Source organism: Hakea prostrata, chromosome 2 (genome assembly GCF_041222555.1).
Source record: "Hakea prostrata isolate BN-2017 chromosome 2, UWA_Hpros_2, whole genome shotgun sequence".
Lineage (NCBI taxonomy): Eukaryota > Viridiplantae > Streptophyta > Magnoliopsida > Proteales > Proteaceae > Hakea > Hakea prostrata.
Genome location: NC_142601.1, coordinates 73,326,092 through 73,342,019, shown reverse-complemented (window position 1 = coordinate 73,342,019; position 15,928 = coordinate 73,326,092). Strand labels below are relative to the sequence as shown.

Genomic DNA, 15,928 nt, shown 5'->3' with positions numbered 1-15,928 from the left:
TCTTACAAACAAACGGTACCTAAAGATGAAGATCTATTATCCTTTGTATCCAAGGTTTAAAGTATCGGTATGGAGTATCGTATCGGTCAGATGATTTTAAGAGACGTATCGTCCTGTATCGAGTATCGTATCGTTCTCTGGCTAATGTATTTTAGTGTAATTCAATGGAGAGACGTATCAAGATGTATCATATTGGTTATACGTATCGACTAGTATCGTATGGTATCGTGAGATACTTTAAACCTTACTTGTATCTATGTGTGTAGCTGATTAAGACCCCTGAGTAACTATAAAACAATCAAAAAATTTCCACAACTGTAAGGCCAGAAAAATAAAAATGATGAAGAAAACAACAGTAAAATTATTACACTAACTCGGTGTTAGGGAGTGAGAGAGAGAGAGCCGTTCAAATATGAAATTAGAATCTAATAGAAGCTCATAATTAAGTACCTATATCAAATGCCATTCAATTCGCATCTAAAACTGTCTGCTTCATAGCGCATGGATTAAATGAATTGGAGACAATGAGAATCTCATCTAATTTTAAAGAGAATGGTGGTGGCGACAACATTTCTCTCTTCCGCATGTGATGATGTGAACCGATTCAACTAGGAGGAGTAAAGCAATTTTGTTATGGTTTCACCTTTTTAGTTTTGTTTCTAGTACTTGAAACACCAAGTAGACAAATTAATAACAAATGGACGATATTAACTTATATATATGAAAATGACAAACAAAAGATGGAAGTCAAGTCCATCTTTAATTAAGAGAGGGAGAGAGAGAGAGAAACAATGAATATATACTCCGAATGTAATGTTCAGGTAAGTAATAATTCAAAATTGGAACAAGCAATTGGTATATAATCATCACTTCACAAGAAATAGAATTGTTGATTTTAGTGCTAAGGACGATCGATCATGTAGAGCCGTATACGAAAGCTTGTAATCTTAAAAGTAACCATTAATTCATTGATAAAATAGATTATCCGCTATTTTCTCAGAAATGTAATCCAGTAGTAGTGAGAAAAAGATGGCAAAGACATTTAAGTCGAGACATATATCCTTAGTGAATGAAAACAGTGAACAAAAAGATGGTGTGATGACATGGGAGATGATGATCAGCAACCATACAAGAGACAATGAAGCAGTAGTGTATAAGCTTCCAAAGAAAATGTATATTACAAGGTGAAAGTGGTAAGTGTCAATCTTGAACTGACCTGAAACAGTGACTTTCCATATATATATATATATGAAGTCTTCAGCTTCGTGTTAAAAGGTAAGAATTGTAGAGGATGTAAACCCCCGTAAAATGATGCAGTGTCACAATCCAATAATATAAACCCCGTAAGAATTAGAGGAATTGTAGGAGACAAGAATTGTAGAGGAATTGTAAGAGGTAATTAAAGCACGTGTCACAATCCAATGATGCAGGGTGTTTTGGTAATTTAAAATACCTTTATTGGGCTGGGTTAGACTGAGGCTAGATTGGGCTTTACTTTGAAAGAAGGGCCTTTTTTCTTTTTCTATATTGTATAAGGTTTTCAAATTCCAACAACTCTTACCCAAAAAAAAATTTAAAAAAAAAAAAAAAAATCCAGCACCTTGGAACTTTTACTACTATTATTACCACAAAAGGAAGAAAAGAAAACACCGTTTAGCTCTACGCCTTCACATATTCTACTTTTCTTGTCTATTTTACCCTTGATTCCCTCACGCTGAAACTGGTTCATATGTGTTAAAATCTATGCATGAGCATTGAGGAGGCTATATGTATGAGAACTCATAAATAGGACTTTATTAATTAATACATAAAACGTCCACACATTAACATAACTAGGTCCATACATCACATAACAAACTCTTACAAGCAATAGTTTAAGAGATCTACACAAGAACAGAAGTGTGGTTCCTAGCTAAACTTTACATTGTTATCTTCTGCACTACGTACTTTTCAAAGGCTTTGTCTCCTCTGGAGGCTTCTCTCCCTCGGGCTTCTTGTTATGGTCTTTGAAAATACAAAAGAGTGGAAGACAACAGCAAAGCAAACATCCACAACAGACCGGACTACAAAATATAGGACCAAGACAGTACTTACTAAAACTAGTTAATAGCGTGCCCCCCACAACAAGGAAAAACAAGCAGCCAATAACCGCTGTGGAGATAGCAAGTGGGCGATTGTTGGCTAATACCAGGTAGGTGCTCGTCACAAAAGCTATTAACATCCCAGTATTAGCAAGGATAATGAATTTAGCAGCTCTATCTGTGGAAAAATCGATGATGTTTGTGGTGGTAGCATTGAAGTGGATAAAAATAGCAGAAGTTGATAATGTCATCGCCAATGTGTTTGCTATTGCAAACACTATGAAAGCTGCTTTTGCACTTAAAGTCGCCATGCCTTGGTCTGGGCCATCGCTGTTGTAACCTCCAGGCATTGTGAAAGTAGCTGCAAAAGAAACGGTGGCTATGAGGGTTGCCACCAACAATTGGATTTCACGTACTTGGTCTACGTCTTCAGCTTTCCTTTTTGGCACTTGGCCTTCATCTTCAGGGTCTTGGGTCTTCTTTGGGTCGCCATTCTTAAACTCTCCACCTTGTTGGGTTTCATTATCTGCAATCCTCGCCACTTGATTGGGGACTACACCTGTTTTACTCTTCAAATTCTTTATGAGAGTTGTCTGCAAAAAAATTAATTTTTAAAAAAACATTGTTCATCATAATAATTAGGAGATTTTCATCTTTTGATAGTCGCTAGCTAATGCCTAACATGTCGATTCATATATTTAATTGCATAGTTTATGTTGGTTACCTTTTCCACGATATCATCGATTCTTTTCGTTTTAACAATGTCCAGAGTGGTCAAGTTGTGTTTGTCCAGAGCTCTTTTGTCCACTTGAGGGAGATCCATTAGAACTTTCAATGCATCAAGGTTTGGTAATTTGGCAGCAATATGTAAAGGTGTGTTTCCATCCTTGTCGCTCTTGTTCACCATAAACTTTGAAATGACTCGCCCTTTTTTATGCTTTGTCGTAATAAACTTGATAGCAGAATCACTGCCAGATTTAACAGCAAAATGAAGCGTGGTCCAACCTTTCTTATCGACCTGCTCGAGGGAATCTGGAAAACATTGAATCAGCTCATTGATTGATTTGTCGTTGCCTTTAAGAGCTGCATAGTGAAGCGCTGTCATCCCATTTTTGTCTTGGTGATACACAACTGATGTATGATCACTGAGAATTTCTGAATCCGCCAGCAACCCTTTCGAATCAAGCAACATCAACCTCTCAGGGAATCTAATCGTCACAGAATGCAAGGCAGCAAAGAAGTGGAGCGCCGAAATCGTCTTCTGATGAGCTCTGGCTTTCGCTGATTAAGGCATGATTTCTAAAACGAAATGAAAGCAAGACTGTTAGCATCTGGAAAATCACATGTATCAGTTATCGTCTTGAGCAAAATGGGCTACCCAAGTTCAGATCGTAAAGAACCGATCAGTTAGTAGCCACCCGCCCGACCATATAAGGATTGATAAATGGTCTTTGGATTGATTTTGACATCCCCTTCTACTTAAACCCATTTGGTAAGATATAGAAATATACATATTCAGCCCGTTTATGTACGGAAAAGAAAAAAAAAAGAATTTATCCAATGGGAGAACAAATTTTCGTTTTTAATAGAGTTGAGACATTTTCAGTACATACTGTTTCTTTCTTTTTTCTCCTTTCTTTTCTCCTAAATCCAAGGGAAAGTAAAATTAGTAGCGATCCATTAATTTTCTTGAATATATACACTAAGATTTAGAAACGTAGATTAATTAATTTCCTGCACTCCGAGCTCTACATAGAAAGAAAGCTTTCTATCCTTAATTGACAGTTGACGTACGCACAGAAACATGGGTTCTGCTTCAATTGCGCAGCACTGATCTCCCGGATCACTTTTGGTGGTCATCCGTTTTGGTTTTGGGTTTGGTTGGTTTTTTTTTTTTTTTTGAACTGCACCACTGAAACACAAAAGAAAAAAACTAAAGCAGGTGATCGGATTCAATATTGACCACCAAAAGTGATCCGAAAAGACATTAATGAAAAGCAGCTAGGGAATACCCCCCCGCACAAGAGAGAAGAAAAAAACACACCACCCCCCAAAAGAACGCGCGGCAAAGCCGCAGGGGCCACCAACGGCAACAAGAACAAGACACACAAGAAACGAGCAGCCCCCGGCAGCAGAAAACGGGCCACGGCACCAGATCAAGGGACAAGGGACCCCGAGAGAGCCACCACCCCAGGACCCCCCGAAACCCACGAAAGGGAAGCAGAGCCAGCAAAGCGGGCCGAGAACCATCGAGGAGGTCGAAGAGGATCCACCACCAAACCGGGAACAGAGAGCAGCCACACGAAAAGGCCCCCGCAGCGAGGAGGGAGACGCCACCAAGGCCGCCGAAAGTGGAGGGCAAAACACAACCCCCAAAAGAGGCCCTGATACTGGTCGTCCGATGCAACGACGGCAACAGAAGGAGGCGTCGACGCGACGCAGAGACGAGATGAACGCGTAGGACCAGAGACCCCAACACGGCACAACAACCGGCAGCCCAACAACACGGCACACAGACACACACAACCGGCCAGCCAGCGACAGAAACGGAAGGGCGCAAACCAAGCCGGCCAAACACACACAAAAAGGCCGGGCCGGGCCGGGGGAGGAAAGAAAACCCAGCACACCGAACCCAGCAGACAGAAAGGCAGGAGGGCGAAGGCGGAACCAAGGCAGCCAACACGGCACCAGCGCACAACCGGCCGGAGACAGAACCACACCAACAACCAGGAAGAACGACAGCAGGGGGAGACGACGACACCGCCACGGACCCACCGAACAAAAAGACAAAACACAAGGACAAAAAACCAAAAAAGAGAAACAACAAAGAACGACGCAAAACAGACCCCAAACAGAAACAACCCAACGACCCCAAAGAAAAAAGCGACCCACAAAAGGATGAAAAGAAAAAGGAGCCAAGCGGAAAAAGACAGAGGCGCCCACAGGACAGACAAAGCCCAGCAACAACGACCACCACAAACAAAGGAAAAAAAAAAAAAAAAAAAAAGCAGAGAGGAAGAGGGATAAAACGGAAGGGAAGGCCGAAGAACCCAAGGCAAAGCAAAGGAAAAAGAAAAAAGCTCCAAAGAGTCCGGAAAGGAAGACGACCAACACAGGGCAGGACAAGAGAGGGGGGAAAAAGGAGGAACAGGGGAAAGAAAAACCACAAAAACCAACAGGAAGGACAGGAGAACAGTGCCAAAAAAGGAACCAGCAAACGCAACAAAACCAAGAAAAAAGCAGCAACAGCAAGCAAAAGCAAAGCAGGGAAACAACTCAACAAAAAACAAGACAAACAGGACAAACCAAGAAGAAGGACAGGGAAAAAAGAGAGAAACAAACAGGGGGGGGAGACAGAGAGTAAACCCACCCAAGAGGCCCCAAAATCACAACCCACGAAAGAAAAGCAGAGGGTTGACAAGGGGTTTGAGAGGGGATTTTAGGGCTGAGATTATGGGGGTAGAGAATTAATAAAAAGAAGGCACGGGAAAGTAAAAACAAAGCAACCACAAAAACAAGCGGAAAAATGAATAGATAATGAGAGGTCACAAATGTACCTAACATTAATAGTGGGCGAAATTTACCTAACAACCTGCCCAGTTTTAGACTTTTTAGTTGACAATAGCGAACCGGGTTCAAGAGTACTGTCCCATTTATTCTGCAGAAATTTGCGAAGGGTTTGTCTCCTCGACAGTTTTCCCGCCCTCTGCCTACTTAATTATTACTTCTCTGTAACTGTAGCAGAAGAGGAATGGAAGACTTGGACGGAAAAAAATCAATTAAAACCAAAGAGAGTTTTCCTCCAAGAACCCAACCTTCATGTGAAATTGATCATCCACCGAAAATCAAAAGTATAAAAATTAAAAAGAAAAAAAAATAATAAAAAGACCGCCGCCACCATTTTCCCCTTTAAACAACCGTAAATTGAAAAATTATTCAGGCAATTTTAGTCTCAGTTTTGCACCTCGAAAATCAATCGATCCCTAGCTGGACAGCTCCAACGATCGTTATAAAACTTTTTTGTGATGTTCTATCCTCGTCTGTCATTAATGGACCTCAATTTCAGTTCGTAAGTCTTTCGCAATTCTGATTCTGGGGTTCGAAACTTTCAGAACCCTCTACGGCTCTTGGTGTGTCACTTTCACCAAAAGATTATACAACCGAAGCTTAAAATTCACAGCAAAAACCTCGTCGGATTCAACTCAAAAGCCCGATCGTTTCAGCTCTATTTACCGGTGTCAGGATGAATTCAAAATTGATCTTCGGATCAAGAAGTTCGTCAAGTCGCGGAGAGGATCTCCAGTTGCAAACAACGATCAAGTTCCCAAGTACCGAAGTACCGCAGCTGCTGGAATTCCGAAATTCGTATTCTTAAAAGGTTTCTCTGAAGGCCGTCAAAGCTCGAACTGAGAAAGTTTTCAAGATTCCTTCAAGCATATTTTACCTTTTCGGTCAGCAATGATCATGGGTTTATTACTGTTTCCTAGAAATCTCTATCATTGTGGTTTATTTAATGAAAATCATTATTCTTGAATTGATTTATGTTTGGAGAAAATGGAGAGGAAGAAGCAAGAGCTGAGTGTAAATTGATAGATTTTCTTGAATTACTGCTCGCTTTCATCTTAAAATATTAATCTGCCAAGTCTCAAATGGCAGGATGTTATAAACCCTTCAACCAAAGCTTTCTGAAATATTCAAAAAATATGCATGGCATTGCAGACTAAGAGCATATAGCAGAAAATCATGGTAAACTTGCCAATCACACTATTGTATGACTAAATATTGCAGACAATTGAAAATTCCAAAATTATAACACTAAACATAAATTTAAAAGTGAAAAAAAAAAATTAGAAACACATGAGCTTAGGAAAAAAGTAAATATATATGATCCTAAGAAAGTGGGTCATCAAAACATACGCATGAACAAACATTCTAGAGAATTGGAAAATCCAATTTATAAACGGCATAATATTAAAAAGAGAAAAAAAATAATAAAAAAATTAGAAGTGCATGAGCTTAGGAAAAAAATAAAAATATATAAACCTAAGAAGGTGGGTCATCAAAACATACACTAAAGCCTGAGCAAACATTCTAGAGAATTGAAAAATCTAATTTATAAAAGGCATACCTTTAAAAAGAAAAAAAATAATAAATAAAGAATGAATGAGAAGTGTTTTTTTTTTTTTGGCGGGGAGGGGTTGTAGAACAACTAGAAGTTTGGTTTTCTTCTTTTTGTCGCCAAAGTTTGACCATAACAAGAAGATGAGTCCTCATAGGGGTGTCAATTATAGGTATAAACTTTCTTTTTCTTATCAATTATAACAAAATTATGGGTATAAACTATTGAAAACGAATAAAATTGACGCTACCAAACAGACCAATCTAAGGTTATTTGGATGAGATATGAATTGGGAATCGTAAAACCTTCAGTTTTATGGTTGAATAGGTCCAACTCCTTGGAGCCCCATTGGCTGAACGGCACCATTAAAAAAATCCAACTTGTTAGAATCCGATTTGAAGAAGTTGGTTTGTTTGAGCTTAAACCCAAGAGAAGATCCAAGGGTCAAATATAATTTTTAATTTAAAATGGATTGAACAACTTGATAACAAATTGATAATGATCTCAAAATCAATCCAAACCATACTCAACCTAACCCTAAATCATACCAGTTCAAAATCAAACTGAAACCAAAGTTCTGCTAATGGTCCGTATTTGGATTTGGCGCTTTTAGAGTTTGCTTGTCAACCCATTTTTCATTTAAAAGCTTTATGCCTCTGCAGGAAACATTGACGTGAGAATGGCATAGCAAAAGGCTAAAAATCCTTAGCCAAATCTAACATAAATAGGTTTCTAATTTGAACATTTAATTTTTTGGGTAGTCTAATTTTTATTTTTTTTCATATAAAAGAAAGAAAAAGAATTCATCTATGGCCTAAAAAAATAATAAAATAATAAAAAAGAAGAAAAGAAAAAAGAGAGTTTTAAGCTCATACCATTACGTGTTAATTTTTACATACTGAACCAGCCCCAAACCCCTGACTGAACTTCATGTATCTATATTTCTTATTGAAAATTTGGTAATGCTCAATTCTAAAAATTAATTGTATTATTTATGCTTGTTTCCTTATATATCGCCAGTCGGTATAGTTAGCATCTAATATAATTGACATGACAAACTAGTAAATGAGCTAATACAATATGGATATTTTATTATTTCGTATGGACAATACAATATAGAATTAAGTTAAAAAGAAAAGAAAAAAAATCAAATTCGTTTAAATCCAAATTAATTTGGAAAAATTAGGACTTTAAACCGATTTTAGTGTTTTTTTTTCTTTTGGTACTGGTGCTTTTTTAACACTGGAAATATAGGTTGGATTGGCTCTAACGATCAAAAAGAATTTGCCAATAACAAATACCCTTTTTTATTTTTTTATTATCAATTTATCATGTTAGTGACTCGGCATAGGTTTCGTTTTGGTTTATCCTGGTTTTTCATCTATCCGTTTTGAGCTGGTTCCATAATAGTTCAGACCAAAACCTTCTTTCATGTAGACCCAGATCAGAACCAGCACGGTAAAAACCGGATAAGCCCTCCATATTTTTTTTTCGTTTTTATTATTTGTTAGATAAATGGATAAGCTTTCGGCCTAGGGCCATAAGTAGTTTTCTTTCTAGATGTGTTTCTAGTATAGTAATGATAGTCATCTATATAAAGGCTTTGAGTCTAAAAGAAATCTTGAATTTGAATTTGCATACTTTCACCCCTTTCCCCCATCATTTCCATAGGTTCGGCTCCTCTCCAAGGACAAGGAGTGCCCAGTGAACCATAAGATTCTGTTATATGTCATATGCTCATTTAAAGACTGCAACAAAATATGCATTTTTACCCTCTTAAACGCATATAGGGCCTGGCCCGTATTAGGGATTCGACGAGCGTAACAAATTGAAGGAAATCCACCAGGCGGTGGTCTCTCTTGCCGGGATGGCATATCCTTCACACTCGCCATGATTTCAGGCTTATTCCTAACCACTGCCTTTTCATATTATTTGATCAGCTTGTCTTTCTTCCCTTCTGCTGGTATTTGTGGATAGCAAGGAATGAAGAATATTATAACAAGAAGACTTGGCTCCCTGAAGAAGTGATCAACAAGGCTCACAATGCTGCGGTAGAGTATTTAGAAGCTATTGGTATGGAGCTATCAACTAACAGAAATGATATTGGTAGGGTGCAAGAACATATTGAAGATCAAGCTAGGGACAACAATTGTGTTTTAATTCAATGTGATGCTTCTATAGTTCCTGGGAATATTAAAGGGGGTGTGGGGTACATCCTCTTCGATGAAAATGGAATTGTAATGAATGCAATCTCGGAACATATGGTGTTCGATCAGATCCTTGTTGGAGAAGCTCTAGCTGAAAGAGCGGCTATGGTGTTTGCTCTTCATTGTCATGTGTCTCAAGTGCATCTCCAATCAGACTGCGAAGAACTCATTAGATTTCTTCACAACTCTAACAAACTGGATTACCCTCTCACTGGAGCCCCGGTGGTTGAAGATATCATCCAACTCACAGGCGACTTCTCTTCATGTTCTTTTGAATGTATTTCTAGGGAGTATAATGGGTATGCCCACTCCTTAGCTCAGAGGGCTCTCACTTTAGCAAGAAAGACTGAGTGGCCAATTTCTACTATGGACTTCCATCCTTATCTTGCTCTTTAGAATGAAATTTCCCTTTACTAAAAAAAAAAATTCTTCTTCCTCTGAGCTCTCTGTCTTGTCCCCATAAACGATACAGGAACAATTCTTTTTCCTGTTGTGGTTTTGCAGAATATTGGGAACAAAATTCCTGGACTGGATACGGCTCGGAGGCTCTCATTACTTGTTGGGCCATTTGATTATTTTCAGAAGATGGATATATTTCATATAAACAAGAGTTGGAAGTTGGAAGTCGGAGGCTCTCATTACTCACAATTGCTTCATCAAGAAATGTTAGTCTCACCAATCCAACGAACCACCTTGCGTGCAGCTTTCAATTGTCATTACCACCGAAATGAAGAAAATAAAGCACCCTTTAGCTTTACCATGTGTATCACGTATGCTAGCTTTCACTGTTCCTAGTCTTACCTCTTCATCACTTTCCATCACTATTTTTCTCTTTTCTTCGGGTAGGACCCATTCCTTGTTCATACCTAGCAATTGTAAAACCCCTCGGGATTTATAGAGGGAGATTCCGGTGCACAATCTTGCTTTCTTCTTCTTCTTCCTCTTCTTCTTTTTTTTTTCCACACTCGTCAGATAATCTCGCTGCTCACCTTCACCTGCCAAAAAATGTTTCTCATATCACAAAATACACCCACTGGAAAAAGATCAATTTTCTTCTTATAGTTCTATCTCGCTTTTATTAAGGTTTTCCTTCTCATAAAATTTTCAGGTCTTCGGAAGATTATAGAAAAATTCGCCGCCAATATTACAGCTTCAGAACTCATGTGGACGCACGATTAAGGGCCATTTTATCTGACAATCTCTTCAAACTTTTCCAAAGATCCAAAGGTACATTCAGCTACGAACCCTAATTTTCTGAGAGTCGATTCGCCATTTGTCCTACTTGAAACCATGTAAGCTTTGTAGATCTAATATAACTTCTTGCAGCTTTTCTGAATCTATAGTGTTTCTTGTTTATTTTGAATCTTTTAATATTGTGTTCGCTTCTTCTACCTCTTTTAATTTGACTTCATTTGGACCCCAAGGTTTGGCCAAAGTTATTTTTTATTGAAAAAATATGACTCATTGCATTTGGCGCCCTTATAGTTATTTGAAAACAGCCAACTTAAGGACAAGCAATAATTTTTAGGACAATCGTAAAATAGGAGGATTTCAATTTAACAATTCTAATAAAAAAGACAATATATGTACTTGTTTTTTTCAGTTTACATTTAAGTATTTTAGAACTTCAATTTTACAAAATTAAACCCTAGTTTTTTTTTTTTTTTGGGGTGTTGAAATTCAACATAATTTTGTCAACGGAGAAAAAAGTTCTCATTATGATTGCAGAATACACAGTTTCACAAATCTAAACAAATTTATTTGTGGGGTAAATCTAAATGCGATCTCGCCATAATTGCGGGTTTACGGTGCAATTAATGCACAACATTGTATTGCAAATGGTTGAGTGTTTGCTACAGGTGCTGGGCATTAATTAGGTAGCACCCAGCAAAATCCCATAATTGCAGACCCAGAGATTCAAATCTTTTTTTATTATCGGTAAATTATGATTTATTTTATTCGAAATGAAAAGTTCAACTTTTCTTTTCATAGGTTCACTCTGCTTGATACATGCAACTCACTGCTTCTAGAGATTGTACGCATGCAAATAAGACCATATAAACACATTTGATTCAATGGTGGAGATGCACTGGCGCCCAATGCATCCCAACAGTGGTCGGTCGGGATGCCTTTTGGACTCCAAATTGCATCTCGACCATTTGAAAATACTTCTCAAAGAAACTTTGCAATGGCTTCATCGCCTCGATTGGCTTGTTCTCTCCCTATGATTTCTATTATCACCTTAAAGCAGCAGAGGAATGGAAGACAGTAAAGCAAACATGTAAAACCAGAGTACTAATGTGGGACTATTGCTTTTGCATGAAACTCCAACAAATTCTTCATTGATACCAAAATATATAGAAATCTTATGCATGAGCAGTAAGATTATACATGAGAACTCATAAAAAGGCCAGGCTTCATTATTTAATACATAAAACGTCCATACATAACTCAACAAACTCTTACAAGCATGCAATACTAACGAGATGTACATATAACAGAGGTGCATGCAGTTCCCAAACTTTACTTTGTATCTTCTACAGAACTTTGCAAAGGCTTTCCCTCCTCCACAGGCTCTTCATACTTGTGCCACTTGTCCATGACATAGGACACGCAATGGATGCATGGTAAAAAGGGCAAAATAATACAACATAGCAAATATTTCAACACAGATTCCCTCAGAAAAATAATTATCCTCACAAGAAGGGTACTGAGGAACTCAGAATCCATACAGTACTTCAAAAAACTACTAAATATTTTACCCCCTACAACAAGGAAAAACAAGCAGCCAACAATGGCTGTGGAGATAGCAAGTGGGCGGTTGTTGGCTAATACCAGGTACGTGCTTGTCACAAAAGCAACTAACATCCCAATATTAGCAAGGATAATGAATTTAGCAGCTCTTATCTGTGGAAAAATCGATGATGTTTGTGGTGGTAGCATTGAAGTGGATAAAAATAGCAGAAGTTGATAATGTCATCGCCAATGTGTTTGCTATTGCAAACACTACGAAACCTGCTTTTGCGCTTAAAGTCGCCATGCCTTGGTCTGGGCCATCACTGTGGTAACCTCCAGGCATTGTGAAAGTAGCTGCAAAGGAGACGGTGGCTATGAGGGCTGCCACCAACAACTGGATTTCACGTACTTGGCCAAGGTCTTCATTTTTCTTCTTTGGCACTCTCCTCATTATTAGGGTCTTCTGTCTCTCTTGGTCGCCGTTCTCAAACTTTGGTGCTTGACTTGAGAGTTTTCCTGTTTTACTACTCAAACTGTATATAAGAGTTTTCTGCAAGGGAAAAAAATAATAAAAATTGTTCATCATAATTAGGAGATTTTTCAACTTTGATGGCGATTAGCTAATCCGTGACACGATCAATTGATATATTTAATTAATTGCATAGTTTAGGTCACCTTTTCCAAGACATCATCGATTGTCTTCGCTTTAAGAATGTCCAAAGCGGTCAAGTTGTCTTTGTTCCGAGCTCGTTTGTCCGCTTGACACTCATTCATTAGAAATCTCAACGCATCAAGGTTCGAAATCTTGGCAGCAAGATGTAAAGGTGTGTTTCCATCCATGTCGCCCTTGTTCGCCATACACCTTGTTAAAATGAAGTGCATTTCTGAATGCCATAGAGACTTGATAATAGAATCACTGCGAGATTGAACCACAAAATGAAGCATGGTCCAACCTCTCTTATCGACCTGCTCGACGGAATCTGGAAATTTTTGAATCGTTGCCTCCACAGATTTTTTGTTGCCTCTAAGAGCTGCATAGTGAAGAGCTGTCACCCCATTTTTGTCTTGGTGATACACAACTGATATACGATCACTGAGAATATCTGAATCGGCCAGCAAGTTCTTTTCTGAATCAGCAACATCTTAACTCTCTCATGGGAATTCTTGATCTTGCCATCAGAATGCAAGTTTGCAGCATAATGAAGTGGAGTCCGCCCGGAATCGTCTTCTACTTTGATGAGCTCTGGCTTTCTGCTGATTAAGGTTTCCATGATTTCTAAAGCTGTAAATGAAAGCAATGACTTGTCAGCATCTTGGAAAACTTCACATGTTATCCTCTTAAGGAAAAATGGGCTACCCAAAGTTCAGATCTTAAAAGGATTTTGACAAATGGTTTTGGTTTGATTTTCACATCTCCTTCTACTTAAAGCCATTTGGTAAGATATCTAATATATTCAGCCCTGTTTATGTACCCAAAGGAAAAAAAGAAGAATTTATCTAATTGGGAGAACAAATTTTCGTTTTTGTCAGAGTTGAGACATGAAATTGAGTACATACCTGTTTCTCTTTTTTCTCCTTTCTTTCCTTTTAAATCTGAGATGAAAGTCTTTTACTCCTTTCTTTTCTCCTAAATCCAAGGGAAAGTAAAATTAGTAGCGATCGAACAATTTTCTTGAATGTATACACTAAGATTTGGAAACATACATTAATTAATTTTCTGCGCTCTTTACACTACATAGAAAGAAAGTTCTCTATATTTGACATACACAAGCATACACACACAAACATGGGTTCTAATTCAATTGCACTGCACTCCAATAGTTCAGATCACTTTTGGTGGTCACCCGTTTTGAATTTTTTTTTTTTGGGTACTTTTTAAACAGGTAGTTGAATTCAATTTTTTAACAAAAAAAAAAAAAAACAGGAGTAGATCAATTTTTTTTTTTTTTTTTTAGGTACTTCATTCATTAAAGAAGAAAACTACAACACAAACATTAAAAAATATATATATTAGAAAGATAATTGAGATTCAACATCAAATTATCAACCACCAAATAGAGGAACAAAATACCGCCTCAAGGAGGACAACAAACGCAGGGGGGGGAACAGCCCAAGGGCGGACACGGACACACCAAACCATTGGCAACTCTGTGCTATTCAATTATTACACAGTCACTGAAGCCAAACATCAGAAACACACGTGTGCACGGATGCAAGTGCACGTCCACAGGCATACCCAAAAAAACTAAACATTAATGAAAAAAAGTAGCTAGGGAATATTTTTCTTCCTTTCCTGCACATTAGAAATGAAGAAATATATACACACTCTTACCTCCTTCCCCTAAAAGAACTGCAGCGTGCAAAGCCGTCATTTTGGTTGGGCCACCATATTCTGAGCAACAAGGATTCAAGACTGCATTCAAGAAATCGAGCAGTCCTTCTCTGGCAGCTATGAAAACTGGGCTTTCACCGGCACCATTGATCAAGTTGGACAATTGTGGATCCTTACTGATCAGAGTCTTCACCACCTCCAGGTACTCCCCCTGATATTTCCCATCGAATAGGTGATAGTTTTTCAGAGCTTCATGCAAAGCAGTGTCTTTCTTTGAATTAACCATTTCGAGGAGTGTCGAAGAGGATCCACATCCACCATTCTCAATATCCTCGAACTTACTGATGAGCTGTTGCACCACTTCATGTCGGCCTCCCCTTGCAGCGATGTGTAGTGGAGTATCGCCATCCAAGTTTGCTCGTCCGATAAGTGATGGGCATAAATCACATATTTCCCCAATACATGATAGTAGTGCATATGCTTGTACCGCAACATGAAGGATTGTGTTCTCTTGACGCGTTACTTTCAGTAGCTCTGATGATGCGAATCCCTCTTTTAGGGACTTACGTTCAACTACGGCCTCATACAACTCTGGTTTCATGTTTACTTCAACAACTAGGGCCTCACTACACAGCTCATGGTTCCATGTTTCCTCTCGTAACTGGCAAGGGCTGCACAATCCAAGCGCTAAAAGCATATATTTATACATAAAATATATGGCGGTGGGGAATGAAAAACCCACATTCCTGTTATGCCTCCAGCAGACATTGATAGGTTCAGGTATGATGCGTAAGGCGTGTAGCCAAGGCGGCCAATTCCGGTTCACCAGCTGCACCGGCCGGATTATCTAGAATCTCAACCTTACTGTATTTATTACTTTTATATGATTTGTAACTACATCCTTGAACAAGGTTGGGAAGCCTTTTCTTTTGCTGTTAAGAAAAGAGCGTGGTGGAGCAGCGACCTTTACCGAGTGCTGAGAAAATTTACAAGTTTGCAAGTTGGCAAGAAAGCTTGGTTCTAGAGAAAGAAAGAGAGGCGTATACGAGAGGGAAGAAAACAAAGGAGTGTTGGTTCAGTGGTGTGCATTTAATGTACAGTGAGCTATCATTGGTGATATCACTTTTGGTGATCATTCGTTTCGGTATTCTCTCTTTACTTTTTAAATTACACCAATGAAATCCAATGGAAAAAAAAATAATTAAACGGGGTGGTCATGATGGAATCACTTTAAAACACACCGTAGCACTGCACACTCCCCCGTAGTTATCGAAGAAGCTTCTATCTTTAAGAAGGCAAAGAATAAGGGTCGTACTAAAAGCTGAGTGTTTTGGTTATTTTTGAATAACAACTAAAGTACACATACATCCAGTTCAGTCACTGCAGACGATGGAGTCATATTCACGTTTCTTACTTATAGACAGTTCGCATGATCTGGTAGTCATTGCGGACT

At 38.5% G+C, this 15,928-nt stretch overlaps 1 pseudogene; it reads right to left on the bottom strand.

Moving 5' to 3' along the window:
• Nucleotides 1–1,939: 1,939 nt before the first annotated feature.
• Nucleotides 1,940–15,172, bottom strand: LOC149026374 (uncharacterized; annotated as a pseudogene).
• Between the last annotated feature and the right edge of the window lie 756 nt (nt 15,173–15,928).